This window comes from Oncorhynchus tshawytscha, linkage group LG09 (assembly GCF_018296145.1).
Source record: "Oncorhynchus tshawytscha isolate Ot180627B linkage group LG09, Otsh_v2.0, whole genome shotgun sequence".
Lineage (NCBI taxonomy): Eukaryota > Metazoa > Chordata > Actinopteri > Salmoniformes > Salmonidae > Oncorhynchus > Oncorhynchus tshawytscha.
In genome coordinates this window covers 45,644,476-45,660,848 of record NC_056437.1, presented here as the reverse complement: position 1 = coordinate 45,660,848, position 16,373 = coordinate 45,644,476, and the positions used below count along the sequence as shown (strand labels likewise).

General features: G+C 42.2%; 1 protein-coding gene across 1 annotated transcript in view; it reads left to right on the top strand.

Moving 5' to 3' along the window:
* The first annotated feature begins 1,959 nt into the window (after positions 1-1,959).
* LOC112258025 (calpain-5-like) overlaps positions 1,960-16,373 on the top strand; it is a 58,813-nt gene continuing 44,399 nt past the window's right edge. The window contains exon 1 of the mRNA XM_024432077.2: positions 1,960-2,126. The gene's annotated coding sequence lies outside the window, so the exon portion shown is untranslated. The remainder of the gene's footprint in view (positions 2,127-16,373) is intronic.

Sequence of the window (16,373 nt, the reverse complement as noted above, 5' to 3'; positions counted from 1 at the left end):
TTTAAATTGCTATTACTTTTTTTTACATTTGTGAATGATGTATGCAAGGTGGCTGACTGCATATAAAAAAGGAATTTTATGTCAGTTCTAAATTTAAATTACACTTCAATTGTTGTGGCAAAAAATAAAATAAAAGTGTATTGGTCGCATACACAGTTTTGTACGTCAAAGAGCATTTGGAATTTTAGTGTACACACTACTATTTTCCCCAATATAGTGATTTATTTTTAATAAACTCAGCAAAAAAAATAAACATCTTCTCACTGTCAACTGCGTTTATTTTCAGCAAACTTAACATGTGTAAATATTTGTATGAGCATAACAAGGTTCAACAACTGAGACATAAACTGAACAAGTTCCACAGACATGTGACTAACAGAAATGGAATAATGTGTCCCTGAACAAAGGGGGGGTCAAAATCAAAAGTAACAGTCATTGAGTACTGCATTAAGTACTGCAGTGCATCTCCTCATGGACTGCACCAGATTTGCCAGTTCTTGCTGTGAGATGTTACCCCACTCTTCCACCAAGGCACCTGCAAGTTCCCGGACATTTCTGGGGGGAATGGCCCAAGCCCTCACCCTCCGATCCAACAGGTCCCAGATGTGCTCAATGGGATTGAGATCCGGGCTCTTCCCTGGCCATGGCAGAACACTGACATTCCTGCCTTTCAGGAAATCACGGTACCACATGAGGGAGGAGGATGTCTTCCCTGTAACGCACAGCGATGAGAATGACTGCAATGACAACAAGCTCAGTCCAATGATGCTGTGACACACCGCTCCAGACCATGACAGACCCTCCACCTCCACATCGATCCCACTCCAGAGTACAGGCCTCGGTGTAATGCTCATTCCTTCGACAATAAAGGTGAATCCGAACATCACCCCTGGTGAGACAAAACTGTGATTCGTCAGTGAAGAGCACTTTGTGCCAGTCCTGTCTGGTCCAGCAACGGTGGGTTTTGCCCATAGGCGACGTTGTTGCCAGTGATGTCTGGTGAGGACCTGCCTTTCAACAGGCCTACAAGCCCTCAGACCAGCCTCTCTCAGCCTGTTGCAGACAGTCTGAGCACTGATGGAGGAATTGTGCATTCCTGGTGTAACTCTGGCAGTTGTTGTTGCCATCCTGTACCTGTCCCGCAGGTGTGATGTTCGGATGTATCGATCCTGTGCAGGTGTTGTTACACGTGGTCTGCCACTGTGAGGACGAACAGCTGCCCATCCTGTCTCCATGTAGAGCTGTCATAGGCATTTCACAGTGCGGACATTGCAATTTATTGCCCTGGCCACATCTGCAGTCCTCATGCCTAAGGCACGCTAACACAGATGAGCAGGAACCCTGGGCATCTTTCTTTTGGTGTTTTTCAGAATCAGTAGAAAGGCCAATTTAGTGTCCTAAGTTTTCAGAACTGTGACCTTAATTGCCTACCGTCTGTAAGCTGTTAGTGTCTTAATGACAGTTCCACAGGTGCATGTTCATTAATTGTTTATGGTTCATTGACAAGCATGGGAAACAGTGGTTTAAACCCTTTAGCATGAAGATCTGTGAAGTTATTTGGATTTTATGAATTATCTTTGAAAGACAGGGTCCTGAAAAAGGGATGTTTCTTTTTTTTGCTGAGTTTATTTATACATTTTCAATATTTTATAACGTATATAATGGCCTAGCTTACTGCTTGGGCTTATTAGTCACCCATGAATAATAATAAAAAATGCTACCTGTAAATGTGCACTGGACAGGTGTTTAGAACACGTGTAAAAATGACATTTGACACTTGAAAAAAGCAAGTGAAAAATGATCATTACGCATTCAAATCACCTGTAAACGCACACTGAACAAGTAGGAAAAAACACATGTTAAGAAAATCTACATTTGACACTTTTTAAAAAGCAAGTGAAACATGATAATGACAAAGTGTAGACATGTTCCGGGTAAAACGATTTGAACCTTTTGGCTTTCCATAGGGGAGAGCGAGATTGCAAGCGGTTCGGAGGGGGGTGCGTTGCTCAGGCAGGACCGAGGAGGAATCACAGCAGCCCCGGCTGGGACTGCCATACCCGACCCGCTGGATCCCCGGAGGAACAGAGAGAACACGTCGCCCAAGGGAGAGGAGCTCTGTTCAGGTAACAGTAAAACAACACCGCCTCATTTGCATTAGGGACCTCGCTGCAGATGCCGCTTTTGTAATCCGTGCGATACGAGTGACTGTGGTTGAGGAGGTGATGGGAGGCGGGAACAGTAGTTGGAAGGAAAATACAGTAGGCTAGTCATGCGAGCTGCTGCCGGGGCTTGTGTTGTGCTCAAAGCAGGGTGCATTTACGAGACATGATCCATTACCAACGGAGTTAGCCTATGCCTCGCCGTCCGTTGGGAGCATTGTTTGACCCGTCGCGTGCACTGCTGTGGGATACCACGCACGAAGGAAGTCTTTCAATATGTGGTTATTAGCTAGGATCTGCTCTTTCCACAATTGGCAACAGAATAACAACATATTATCCCACCAAACAATAGACTACTGCTGCAACCTTGATTTCTAGCTACAGTTTGCCACTATTGCTATAACCCTATTTTCTTATTTATGCCTTCCAGAAGGGCTTGCAGTAGAGTGGTGCTTATTTGATCATTTTGATATTTCAGGAGAATGCATTGCTAACTTGCTCCTTCTGATATGCGAGGACCAAGTTGATAATTGTCTGGTTTTAAGACCCACACCCACGAGGATACTGTCCTCTCCTTGCCCGACGACCCTGCATTTAATTCCGTTGCTCTATCGACTGCTAGTTGGCCGGAGCGATGTGGATGGATAGGTAGCTAGACAAGTTGTCTCCCATAGCTACCAGACGCAGCTGTGTCCAAATTATAGGCTCTTATTATTACCGTTACGACCGTCTAAACCTTCAATCTTTCACCTAAACAGTTACACAGACTTGAGTAAATAGCCTACTGTTAAAGGCAGACAAATGGTCAGATAGATCTAGGTCAGAACACTAACAGTCCATTGCGAAATAAGAAATGTCTACAATAGGCCTGATTGCCTTAAATTATGTCATATGCAAGCCATTTGTAAAACTATATGTAATCTGACCGATGTTGAATAACAACAAACTCCCTTGATGATTCTTAAATGTAGGTCCATGTGACACAACTAATATAGCCCACTGGATGCTAGCGCTCTCTCTCTCTCTCTCCTGTAAGAAGCCTTGCCTATTTGTCCCCCAATGCAGCTTCCCAACTCCAGTCATCAAGTACACCCAACAGTAGGCTACATATTTTTGTTGTGGCCCTGGACAAGCATACCTTGACAAGTTGTATGAGGTGTTTTTGTCTGGGGTTACAATTGTGCTCTTGGGGGTACTCGGGCACCGAGGTTGGGAAACACTGCCATAATGCACTCATCTTTTGTTATGACTAATGCATCTGGCCTATAAAGGCCAGCCTATTAGTTATAGCAAATTATGATGCATGTAGGCTGATAGGTTAAGAGAGTGATGGAGGATGACGAAACGGAACGTTCCTATGGAAATTAATTGTATAGAGCGCAAATGATTGTCTGTCAGATAGAAATAGGAAATTGTGTCGTCTCTATTCATTCTATTTCTATATGCAACATTCAGGGCCCGGTTTCCAAAAAGCATCTTAAGGTCATAACTAGACGGATCCATCTTTTACCAATTGTACATCATAATTATATATATATTTTTTTTGCTAACCGTACCCCTTTTCTGACTTTAACTTAATTCTCCTAACCTGTTACGTTATTATCCTGCTGCGTAAGTTATCCTATCTGACGTTAATTTGACAAAAGCTGGATCCCTCCTAGCTAATTAAGTTAATCGTTAGAACCTTCATAGGAACATCGCTGAATCTCAGAGCTCTTTCCCAAAATCATCCTTACTAAAGTTGCACATGAAAACACTTGTTATTTACCGACTTCCTCAGACCACTCATAGAACAGCTAAGTTCGTCGTTAGATTCGTTTTTTTCCCTACTGCTTCACTTTATATGCATTACCGCTAAACATAAAATATTGATTCTATCTGTCTCTCTGTGAGCGCCGATAACTTCACAACGAAGTTGACTACAAATACAAAGCTGCCAATGTCTTTGCAATTGTAACAAACAATTAAAGGACAAAAATATGCTCCAAATAAAAACTGAGATGACTGCAGTTAAAGATAAATAGCTTACCTACAGTATAGGCTTCATATTAATATTAAAATCAATTTCATGTTCATTCCATTTCTTTTTCTAGTTGGCTACTGTCTGTAACTTTTGTGTAGCCTGACAGGTGCGCAATGATGTGCCAGATCTTAATTTTATGCATTATTATAGGGTCTTAATATTTTCAGCCATAGGTGATATCTCTGTAGGAGCTGATCCGTTGTCATTATTGTGGAATAGTTCTAATGTTAAGGTAAGATTTGAATGGAGAAAGGCAGCGCTGCAATCAGCTTTCTTTTGATCCTAGCGGTATCAATCTAATCGGTATCGATGCGTTCCTCAACACACACACTTAGCAAATGTTCTCTCTGTGTGGTGTTTTGGGAAACACTGTTTAAATATTCCGCGTTGCAGGACAGATGTATTGTTAAAACACTCGTAAGCCTAAGTTCCTTCGCTATCGGGAAACCGGGGCCTGAATATTTCAGGTTCATGAATACACCACTGATGTCAGATGCATGGATCGGCCAACTTCTAGCTTGCTAGAGGAGACTGCAGAAAGTATGGCATAATGCTGCTGGCTGGGATAGCCCTCCTTATAACACATTCAGGAGGGGGTGAGGGAGAGGGGGAAGGCCCTGCCTGCCTGTGGTGCACCCCTCCACCAGCCAACCAGTGCAGGTATCCCCTCTTTCAGTTTTTTCTCTGCACTACCACACAGGGAGATGGAGAGAGGCGTATCTCTCTCTTTTGCACATTCTTTTGCACTTCTGCACTACCACACCAACAAAGAAAAAGAGGATCTCTTTCTCTCACGCTCTCTTCTTTGTCTTTCTCTGCACTACCACACCACCAAGAGAAAGATGGAGTTTCTCTCTCTCTCTGTGTGTGTGTGTGTGTGTGTGTGTGTGTGTGTGTGTGTGTGTGTGTGTGTGTGTGTGTGTGTGTGTGTGTGTGTGTGTGTGTGTGTGTACAGTACTGTTCCTCCAGATCCATGGGTGTAATCAGGATGTTGGCAGTCCTCATCCTAGAGACAATCACTTTGTCTGTGTCCTACAAGAAGACCAGACATATGTCCCAAATGGCTCCTTATTTACTGTACTACATTTAAGGGCCCTGGTCAAAATGTCTGAATTGCATTATTATATTATTTGATACTCTAGTAGTCTCATTAAATTAACCCTTGCAATGACAAACCATATACTGATATTTGTACCGCCCTTTGCTGCAATAAAAGCCTCCACTCTTCTGGGAAGGCTTTCCACTCAATGTTGGAACATTGCTGCGGGAACTTGTTTCCAGTCAGCAACAAGAGCATTAGTGACGACGGGCACTGATGTTTGGCGATTAGGCCTTGCTCGCAGTCTGCGTTCCAATTCATCCCAAAGTTGTTTGATGGGGTTGAGGTCAGGGCTCTGTGCAGTCCAGTCAAGTTCTTCCACACCGATCTCGACAAACCATTTCTGTATGGACCTCGCTTTTTGCACAGGGGCATTGTCATGCTGAAACAGGAAAGGGCCTTCCCCAAACTGTTGCCAAGAAGTTGTAAGCACAGAATTGTCTAGTATGTATGTATGAATGTATACTGTAGCATTAAGATTTCCCTTGACCCTTGATTTCCCTTTCCCTTGATTTCCCCTTCCAATGAAAAACAGCCCCAGACCATTATTACTCCTCCACCAAACTTTACAGTTGGTACTATGCATTGGGGCAGGTAGCATTCTCCTGGCATCCACCAAGCCCAGATTAATCTGTCGGACTACCAGATGGTGAAGCGTGATTCATCACTCCAGAGAACGCATTTCCACTGCTCCAGAGTCCAATGGTGGTGAGCTCTAAACCACTCCAGCTGACACTTGGCATTGCACATGGTGATCTTAGGCTTGTGTGCGGCTGCTTGGCCATGGAAGCCAATTTCATGAAGCTACCGACGAACAGTTCTTGTGCTGACGTTGCTCCCAGAGGCACATTTGGATCTCGGTAGTGAGTGTTGCAGATTATTTTTACGTGCTACGTGCTTCAGCACTCGGTGGTCCCGTTCTGTGAGCTTGTGTGTCCTACCACTTTGCGGCTGAGCCGATGTTTCCGCTTCACAATAACAGCACTTACTGTTGACCGCGCTAATTCTAGCAGGGCAGAAATTTGACGAATTGACTTGTTTGAAGGGTGGCATCCTATGACGGTGCCACGTTGAAAGTCACTGAGCTCTTCAGTATGGGCCATTCCACTGCCAATGTTTGTCTATGGAGATCGCATGGCTGTGTGCTCCATTTTATACAGCTGTCAGCAACAGGTGTGGTTGAAATAGCAGAATCCACTAATTTGAAGGAATATACACACACTTTTTTTATATATAGCATAGTGTATCACCAACATTTCCAAAACTGAGACAGGCCTACAGTATATGGTTCTCTGTTGCAAGGCTTAAATGGTACTTTGAAAAGCAATGTTTTTCTGTATGAATAGTTTTAGTATTAGCTAATTAGCCTTTTGGAGGCCCTGAGTGAGATTTTGCCATTGGGTGTAGAGAAAATGTTGCAGTTTTGAGGCATTTTTTTTTTTTAAATTGCCCCTTTTCTCCCCAATTTCGTGATATTCAATTAATTGGTAGTTACAATCTTGTCTCATCGCTGCAAAGCTGCGCTGCTTCTTAACACAATGCTTGCTAAACCCGGAAGCCAGCCGCACAAATGTCTCGGAGGAAACACCGTTTAACTCACAACTGAGATCAGCTTGCAGGCGCCCGGCACGCCACAAGGAGTCGCTAGAGCACAATGAGCTTAAGAAATCCCCCAAATAAAAATATTTATTGGTCTGATGTGATTAATAAGGAGCATCCAGACGATGCACTTGATGAATTTATGAAATTGCTTCTACCAATTATTGATAAACATGCACCTGTTAAGAAACTGACTGTTTGAACTTTAAAGGCTCCATGGATTGATGAGGAATTGAAAAACGTTGTTTGAAATAGATGGGCAAAAGGAGTGGCTAATAAATCTGGCTGCACATCTGACTGGTTGACTTACTGCAAATTGAGAAAATATGTGACTAAACTCAACAAAAAGGAGAAGAAACTGTATTATGAAGCCAAGATCAATGGTATAAAGAATGATGGAAAAAACTTGAGCGCTTTAAATAAAATTATGGGCAGAAAGACATTCAACTCCAACTTTCATTGAATCAAATGGCTTATTCATCACAAAACTATTTGATGTTGCCTATTGTTTTAGATCACTACATTGGCAAAGTGGGCAAACAATGAACAGTAAGCCAGCTATGGGGGTACCACAGGGTTCAATTCTCGGGCCGACTCTTTTCTCTGTATATATCAATGATGTTGCTCTTGCTGCGGGCGATTCCCTGATCCACCTCTACGCAGACGACACCATTCTGTATACTTCTGACCCTTCCTTGGCCACTGTGCTATCTAACCTCCAAACAAGCTTCAATGCCATACAACACTCCTTCCGTGGCCTCCAACTGCTCTTAAACGCTAGTAAAATAAAATGCATGCTTTTCAACCGTTCGCTGCCTGCACCCGCACGCCCGACTAGCATCACCACCCTGGATGGTTCCAACCTAGAATATGTGGACATCTATAAGTACCTAGGTGTCTGGCTAGACTGCAAACTCTCCTTCCAGACTCATATCAAACATCTCCAATTCAAAATCAAATCTAGAGTCGGCTTTCTATTTCGCAACAAAGCCTCCACTCACGCCGCAAAACTTATCTTAGTAAAACTGTCTATCCTACCGATCCTCGACTTCGGCCATGTCATCTACAAAATAGCTTCTAATACTTTACTCAGTAAACTGGATGCAGTTTATCACAGTGCCATCCGTTTTGTTACTAATGCACCTTATACCACCCACAACTGCGACCTGTATGCTCTAGTCGGCTGGCCCTCGCTACATGTTCGCTGCCAGACCCACTGGCTCCAGGTCATCTACAAGTCTATGCTAGGTAAAGCTCCGCCTTATCTCAGTTCACTGGTCACGATGGCAACACCCACCCGTAGCACGCGCTCCAGCAGGTGTATCTCACTGATCATCCCTAAAGCCAAAACCTCATTTGGCCGCCTTGTCTTCTAGTTCTCTGCTGCCTGCGACTGGAATGAATTGCAAAAATCTCTGAAGTTGGAGACTTTTCTCCCCCTCACCAACTTTAAACATCTGCTATCTGAGCAGCTAACCAATCGCTGCAGCTGTACATAGTCCATTGGTATATAGCCCACCTGTCACACCCTGACCATAGTTTGCTTTGTATGTTTCTATGTTTTGGTTGGTCAGGGTGTGATCTGAGTGGGCATTCTATGTTGGATGTCTTGTTTGTCTATTTCTATGTCTGGCCTGATATGGTTCTCAATCAGAGGCAGGTGTTAGTCATTGTCTCTGATTGGGAACCATATTTAGGTAGCCTGGGTTTCACTGTGTGTTTGTGGGTGATTGTTCCTGTCTCTGTGTTTTGCACCAGATAGGGCTGTTTTTGGTTTTCCACGTTTATTGTTTTGTTAGTTTATTCACGTCTAGTGTCTTTATTAAAAAACATGAATAACCACCACGCTGCGTTTTGGTCCGCCTCTCCTTCACCAAAAGAAAACCGTTACACCACCCAATTTACCTACCTCATCCTCATACTGTTTTTATTTATTTACTTTTCTACTCTTTTGCACACCAGTATCCCTACCTGCACATGTTCATCTGATCATTTATCATCCCAGTGTTAATCTGCTAAATTGTAATTATTCACTCCTATGGCCTATTTATTGCCTACCTCCTCATGCCTTTTGCACACAATGTATATAGATTTTCTATTATGTTATTGACTTGTTTATTGTCTACTCCATGTGTAACTCTGTTGTTGTCTGTTCACACCGCTATGCTTTATCTTGGCCAGGTCGCAGTTGCAAATGAGAACTTGTTCTCAACTAGCCTACCTGGTTAAATAAAGGTGAAATTTTTTTTTTATATTCATGCATAAAAAAACAAATAATGAAAGAAAAGTGTTGCAAGTTTAATTTTGTATGGTTAGTGTGGGAGAAGGTGGAAAAATTGTAATCGATCATTAAGGACAAACCTGGCATTGACAACTTCGATGGAAAGCTACTGAGCATGGTAGCTGACTCTATAGCCACTCCTATCTGTCATATTGTTAATCTGAGCCTAGAGGAAAGTCTTTGTCTTCGGGCCTGGAGGGAAGCCAAAGTAATTCCGCTAACCAAGAGTGGTAAAGCGGCCTTTACTGTTACTAACAGCAGACCTATCAGCTTTCTGCCAGTACTTAGCAAACTGTTGGAAAACTGGTGTTTGAGCAAATCCAATGCTATTTCTCTGTAAACAAATTAACAACGGACTTTCAGCATGCTTATAGAGAAGGGCACTCAACATGTACTGCACTGACACAAACGACTGATGATTGGTTGTGATGGGTTCGGATTTCTAAACTTATATTATTAATCATTAGTTATACTAGAGACATGAGGAGTGTCATAGTCTGGTTTAAGAAGTTGATGGGTATCTGTAGGAGGAATGTATATGGTAGAGGCAATAAGGCTTGGAATGTACTGAGTGAAGGAAAGAAGGAAAGACGATCACATTTTGGCAGGCACAGATAAGGGTGGAGAGATGTGCTTTATTAAGGAAGGGGCCCAGGTCACATTAAGGGAGAAGGAACAGTGTCACTTAATTTCCTGCCTAGCAACAAAGAGGAGGAAATTCCAACCCAAATTGTGGTGTATATGTACTACCACTGGTGGAACCACATTTTTGTCTTATGCCACTGTATTGACCCAATGTGTAAATAAACTTGATTGGAGCTTTCATAGTGTCCGTCAATTTCTTACTCTGATATTTAGAGCCTAAAAGTTGAAAGAAATGGACAATAAGAATATTGTGGGAGCTGTACTGTTATATTTCAGTGCAGCCTTTGATTTTATTGACCCTAAGCTGTTGTTGAAAAAATGTATGTGTTATGGCTTTTCAACCTCATGGATTCAGAGCTATTTATCTAATAGAACTCAAAGGGTTTTCTTTAATGGAAGCTTCTCTAATGATAAACATATCAAATGTGGTGTACCGCAGGGCAGCTCTCTAGGCCCTCTATGCTTTTCTATTTTTACCAATGACCTGCCACTGGCATTAAACAAAGCATTTGTGTCAATGTATACTGATGATTCAACCATATATGCATCAGCAACCACAACTAATGAAGTCACTGAAACCGTTAACAAAGAGTTGCAGTCTTTTGGAATAGGTGGCCAGTAATAAACTGGTCCTGAACACTTCTAAAACTAAGAGCATTGTATTTGGTACAAATCATTCCCTAAATTCTAGATTTCAGCTGAATCTGGTAATGAATGGCTGTGAGTGGCTGTTGAACAAGTTCAAGAGACTAAACTACTTGGTGCTACCTTAGATAAACTGTCATGGTCAAAACATATAGATTCAATGGTTGTAAAGATGGGGAGAGGTCTCTCCGTAATAAAGAGATTCTCTGCTTTTTTGACACCACACTCCAAAAAGCTAGTTTTGTCTTATCTTAGTTATTGTCCAATCTTGTGGTCGAGTGCTGCAAGGAAATACATAGTTAAGCTGCAGCTGGCCCAGAACAGAGTGCCATGTTATGCTCTTTATTGTAATCAGAGGGCTGATATGAATACTATGCATGCCAGTCTCTCTTGGCTGAGAGTTGAGGAGAGAATGACTGCATCACTTATTTTTATAAGAACCATTAATGAGTTGAATATCCCAAATAGTTTGCATAGTAACTTACACACACCCCACCAGACATGCCACCAGGGGTCTTTTCACAGTCTCCAAATCCAGAACAAATTCAAGAAAGCGTACAGTATTATATAGAGACATTATTACAAGAACAGCAAACCCGTTTAAAAAATGTGTCCTTAAGCTGTTCCTGTCTATTAATGTATTATGTCATGTTTCATGTTTTGTGTGAACCCCAGGAAGTGTTGCAACAGCTAATGGGGATCCTAATAAAATACCCCCAGCCAAACCCCCCACGACGCTGGGCCAATTGTGTGCTGCCCTATGGGGCTCCCGGTCACTACCGGCTGTGACGTAGCCTGGGAACGAACCCGAGGCTGTAGTGGCGCCTCAGAACTCTGATGCAGTGCCTTAGGCCTCTGCGCCACCTGGGATGCCCTTAAAGCATATTTTACCATATTTTTTTAATACCCCAAACCCACCACTTTTATGCGTGGTTTAAGAGATCTATTTTAATGTAATCTGACCATAGTTTACCTGGAGTTAGATAAACAGCATTGGCACGTGGAACCGATGTTGTGGTCAAATGATATGAAAATAAAACTCTTTAGCTACACATGCCAGTGGTGGGTTTGGCATAAAAAAAAACAGAAGCATATACAAAGTATCTCAGACCTATGGTAAAATATGGTGGTGGATCTTAGATGTTATTGGGTTATTTTGCTTCCACTGCTCCTGGGGCCCTTGTTAAGTTCAATGGCATCATGAACTTTACCAAGATCCTGGACATTTTAGCCAAAAACCTGGTTGCAAGTGGACCTTCCAGCAAGACAATAACCCCAAGCACTAATCAAAATAAATTGTTAATTGACCACAAAATCAACATTTTACAATGACCATCTGTCTCCGGACTTTAACCCCATTGAAAACCTGTGGTTTGAATTGGGGAGGGCAGACAAAGGATATCAAGGATCTCGATGTCTTCTGTATGGAGGAATGGTCTGAGCCCTCCCATCGTGGATTCCAGTTTCATAAAACATGTTATTATAAGGCTGTGTTGTAATCCTGGCAAGGGGAGGGTAATACAGTATTGAATACAGTGGTGCCAATAAGTTTGACCTCTCCTCCCCCAATTTTTTTTCTTCCTTGTTAAACAAAATGTCTTTCAATTAACATTTGTATTAGTATAAAATAATATAATTTCCCGATTTTCTTTTAGCATACAATATATAATATTTGTATTTATTTTATACAGTCTTTTTTGCTCATCTTTATCAAGGGTGCCAATAATTATGGACCTGACTGTATATGTAATAAAGACATTTCATTCTCATAGTAGTGTCGCCAAGCAGGTCTCGTCATCATAGAGGTGAGAGGATGGTACTGTCTGACTTAGAGATGGTGACCAGTTCTCCAGAACTGCTGGTATGCATTTGATTTGAGACAACAAATATGGCATCAATTGTTGATCATCACATTTTGTGCACTGATTCATTGTCATGTGGCTTGTTCTGAGTGAGATGGATTGGAACTACACTGAACAAAAATATAAACGCAAATGTAAAGTGTTTGTCCAATGTTTCATGAGCTGAAATAAAACATCCCAGAAATGTTCCATATGCACATTAGTTCTCCAAAATAACGTGCACAGATTTGTTTACATCCCTGTTAGTTAGCATTTCTGCTTTGCCAAGATAATCCATCCATCGTTGACCTGACTGCAGTTGAGTGTCGTAACCTTCAATGGCCACTGGCATGCTGGAGAAGTGTGCTCTTCACAGATGTATCCTGGTTTCAACTGTACCGGGCAGATTGCAGACAGCGGTTTGCTGATGTCAATGTTATGAACAGAGTACCCCATGGTGGTGTTATGGTATGGGCAGGCATAAGCTACGGACAACGAACACAATTGCATTTTATCGATGGCAATTTCAATGCTCAGAGATACCGTGACGAGATCCTGAGGTCCATTGTCGTGGTATTCATCCGCCGCCATCACCTCGTGTTTCAGCATGATAATGTGCGTCTCCATGTCGGAAGGATCTGTATACATTTCCTGGAAGCTGAAAATGTCCCAGTTCTTCCATGGCCTGCATACTCACCAGACATGTCAACCATTGAGCATGTTTGGGATGCTCGTCATAGACTTGTATGACAACGTGTTCCAGTTTCTGCCAATTTCCAGCAACTTTGCACAGCCATTGAAGGGGAGTGGGACAACATTCCACAAGCCACAATCAACATCCTGATCAACTCTATACGAAGGAGATTTGTCGCACTGCAGGAGGCAAATGGTGGTCACACCAGTTACTGACTGGTTTTCTCATCCAAGCCCCTACTTTTTGTGTGTGACAAACAGATGCATATCTGTATTCCCAGTCATGTGATGTCCATAGATTAAGGGCCTAAGTTATTTATTTCAATTGTGAGTTCCTTATATTCTTTGAAATTCTTGCATGTTGCGTTTTTATATTTTTGTTCAGTGTAGATGGTAATTGTATATGAACTACAAGACTGAGCTCCGGTGCATCCTGTTTCCATTAATCATCATTGAGATGTTTCTACAATTTGATTGGAGTCCACCTGTGGTAAATTCAATTGATTGGACATGATTTGGAAAGGCACACAACTGTCTATAAACGGTCCCACAGTTGACCATGCATGTCACAGAAAAAAACAAGCCATAAGGTCGAAGGAATTGTCTGTAGAGTTCCGAGACAGGATTGTGTCGAGACACAGATCTGGGGAAGAGTACCATAAAATGTCTGCAGCATTGAAGGTCCCCAAGAACACAGTGGCCTCCATCATTTTTAAATGGAAGAAGTTTGAAACCACCAAGAACTCTTCCTAGTGCGGGCCGCCCAGCCAAACTGAGCAATCGGGGGAGAAGGGCCTTGGTCAGGGAGGTGACCAAGTACCCGATGGTCACTCTGACAGAGCTCTAGAGTTCCTCTGTGGAGATGGGAGAACACTCTCAGAAGGACAACCATCTCTGCTGCTCTCCACCAATCAGGCCTTTATGGTATAGTGGCCAGACGGAAGCCACTCCCCAGTAAAAGGCACATGACAGTCCGCTTGGAGTTTGACAAAAGGCACCTAAAGACTATGAGACACAAGATTCTCTGGTCTGATGAAACCAAGATTGAACTCTTTGGCCTGAATGCCAAGCTTCACGTCTGGCACCATCCCTATGGTGAAGCGTGGTGGTGGTGGCAGCATCATGCTGTGGGAATGTTCTTCATCGGCAGGGAATGGAAGACTAGTCAGGATCGAGGCAAAGATGAATGGAGCAAAGTACAGAGAATTGCTTGAGGAAGCCTTCTCCAGAGCGCTCAAGACCTCAGATTGGGGCAACGTTTCACCTTCCAACAGGACAATGACCCTAAGCATGCTGCCAAGACAGCACAGGAGTGGCTTCGGGACAAGTCTGTGAATGTCCTTGTGTGACCCTTCCAGAGCCCGGACTTGAACCCGAGACCTGAAAATAGCTGTGCAGCGACGCTCCCCATCTAACCTGACAGAGCTTGAGAGGATCTGCAGAGAAGAATGGGAGAAACTCCCCAAATATAGGTGTGCCAAGCTTGTAGCGTCATACCCAAAAAGAATCAAGGCTGTAATCGCTGCCAAAGGTGCTTCAACAAAGTACTGAGTAAAGGGTCATGAATAGTTATGTGAATGTGATATCAGTTTTTATTTTTTTATTTTTTTTAATACAAAAGTTGTTTGTGCTTTGTCATTATGGGGTGTTGTGTATAGATTAATCAATTTTAGAATAAGGCTGTAACGTAATAAAATGTAGAAAAAATCAAGGGGTATGAATACTTTCTGAGAACACTGTATTTTACAGCAAATGTTATGATGAAATAATTAAAGTATAATTGATCAAATTGTCACGAGGAGGAGCATTGGTGACCTTTTAGAAAATGTAATAAATTGAAAATGAGTAATTCATTTCAGAAAAATAACTTGCTTTTCTATTATCCACCTGGACATTTCCAATGATGACATTTATGTAAAACGTGTTGATTAATTAATGATGAAGTAAATGATGTGATGAATATATTATTTTTATGCAATGACAAGGTAAACTAACCATTTCATTGATGTAAATGCTTCAGGTGATGAGGTCACACAACACAGACAGGCAGGTGTGGAGACTGGGACAAGTCTCTATAGGATCAGAAGAAGAAAGAAAGATCTAAGGATTCATAATAGCAGGATCTAACCCAACTTGCATCTTGTTAGTCTCATTTAAAGAGTGACTACAAATGTATTGGGGATTATAATAGATTTGTTAAGGTGACTAGACCTCTAATTCACACACAGAACTAGAAAATATTTCCTGAAGAAAATGTGTGCTTTCTTTAGTTGTCAATGTGTTTTTTATAGTAGTGGAAGAAGTTGGCACACTAATGACCTGCTCCATTGGTAGTGTCTGACAATACCTTGAGAAGAATGCAATATCCAATAAAACCACACTTGTTACAATAGGCTACGAAGTAAAGCTAATGATGCTAATATTTTTGAATAGAAACATGTTTATTATGCCTACCATTAGCCTGTAGACCTATTATTCAAATTCATAAACTTCTCTCCAATCAATTACATATTAGCATTTGGCCTATTAGCTGTTGATTGCTGCTAAACCAAATACATGACCGTGTATGTTCTCAAACCTCACCCTCGAGCTCTGGCCATCGACCCATTTGTGCTCGTCTTGCATGGAAAAGAGTGGGCGTGTGCCCGCATGGGGGTTTTCCCTCTGCAGTCTCGATCGAGACTGGTCTGCACCATCTGTGTCATGTTTTGGCTCCAACTGCAACCTCTTTATTTCCCCACGTATTCAGCTGATAAATGCAATCAGTGAGTCTGAATTGAATCAGCTGCCTTCGTCAATATTAGGGGTAGGCTATTTAATTTATTATGACAATATCAAATGTCGTATTTATCCATCTGTGAATAGGCTATTGATGGCAGCTATTGAGGGCAAACCGAATAGTTAGCCTCTCAAATGGTGGTGATGGCCTCCATTTGAAGTAGATTTGTACCAGATGAAAACACCTCTGTAAAGCGAAGTTGATTTTGAGAGAGTAGAAGTGTTGATCTAGGATACGGCTCCCCCTGTGCATGTGATCTTATTAACTGTGATTTTAAAAGCCAAAACGTATCCTAAATCAGCACTCCTACTCTGGAAGTGCTTGATAAATACGGGCCCATTCCTAGTAGGTGGTAGGCTTTTGGAAAGGTCCCCAGCTCTGAGCATATGGCACTATAAGTCCATAGGCTGTGGTTGTGTCCCAAATGGCACCCAATTCCCTATAAAGTGTACTACTTTTGACCAGGGCCCATAGGAACTATAGAAAATAGTGTGCCATTTATTATGCACCCTGTGAGTCCATATTAATAAATGGAGAAAAGCAGAATGTGGACATGAATAATTCACTGGTTTAACGGTCGGAGCTCGAAGTTGGGAGCTTTGATTG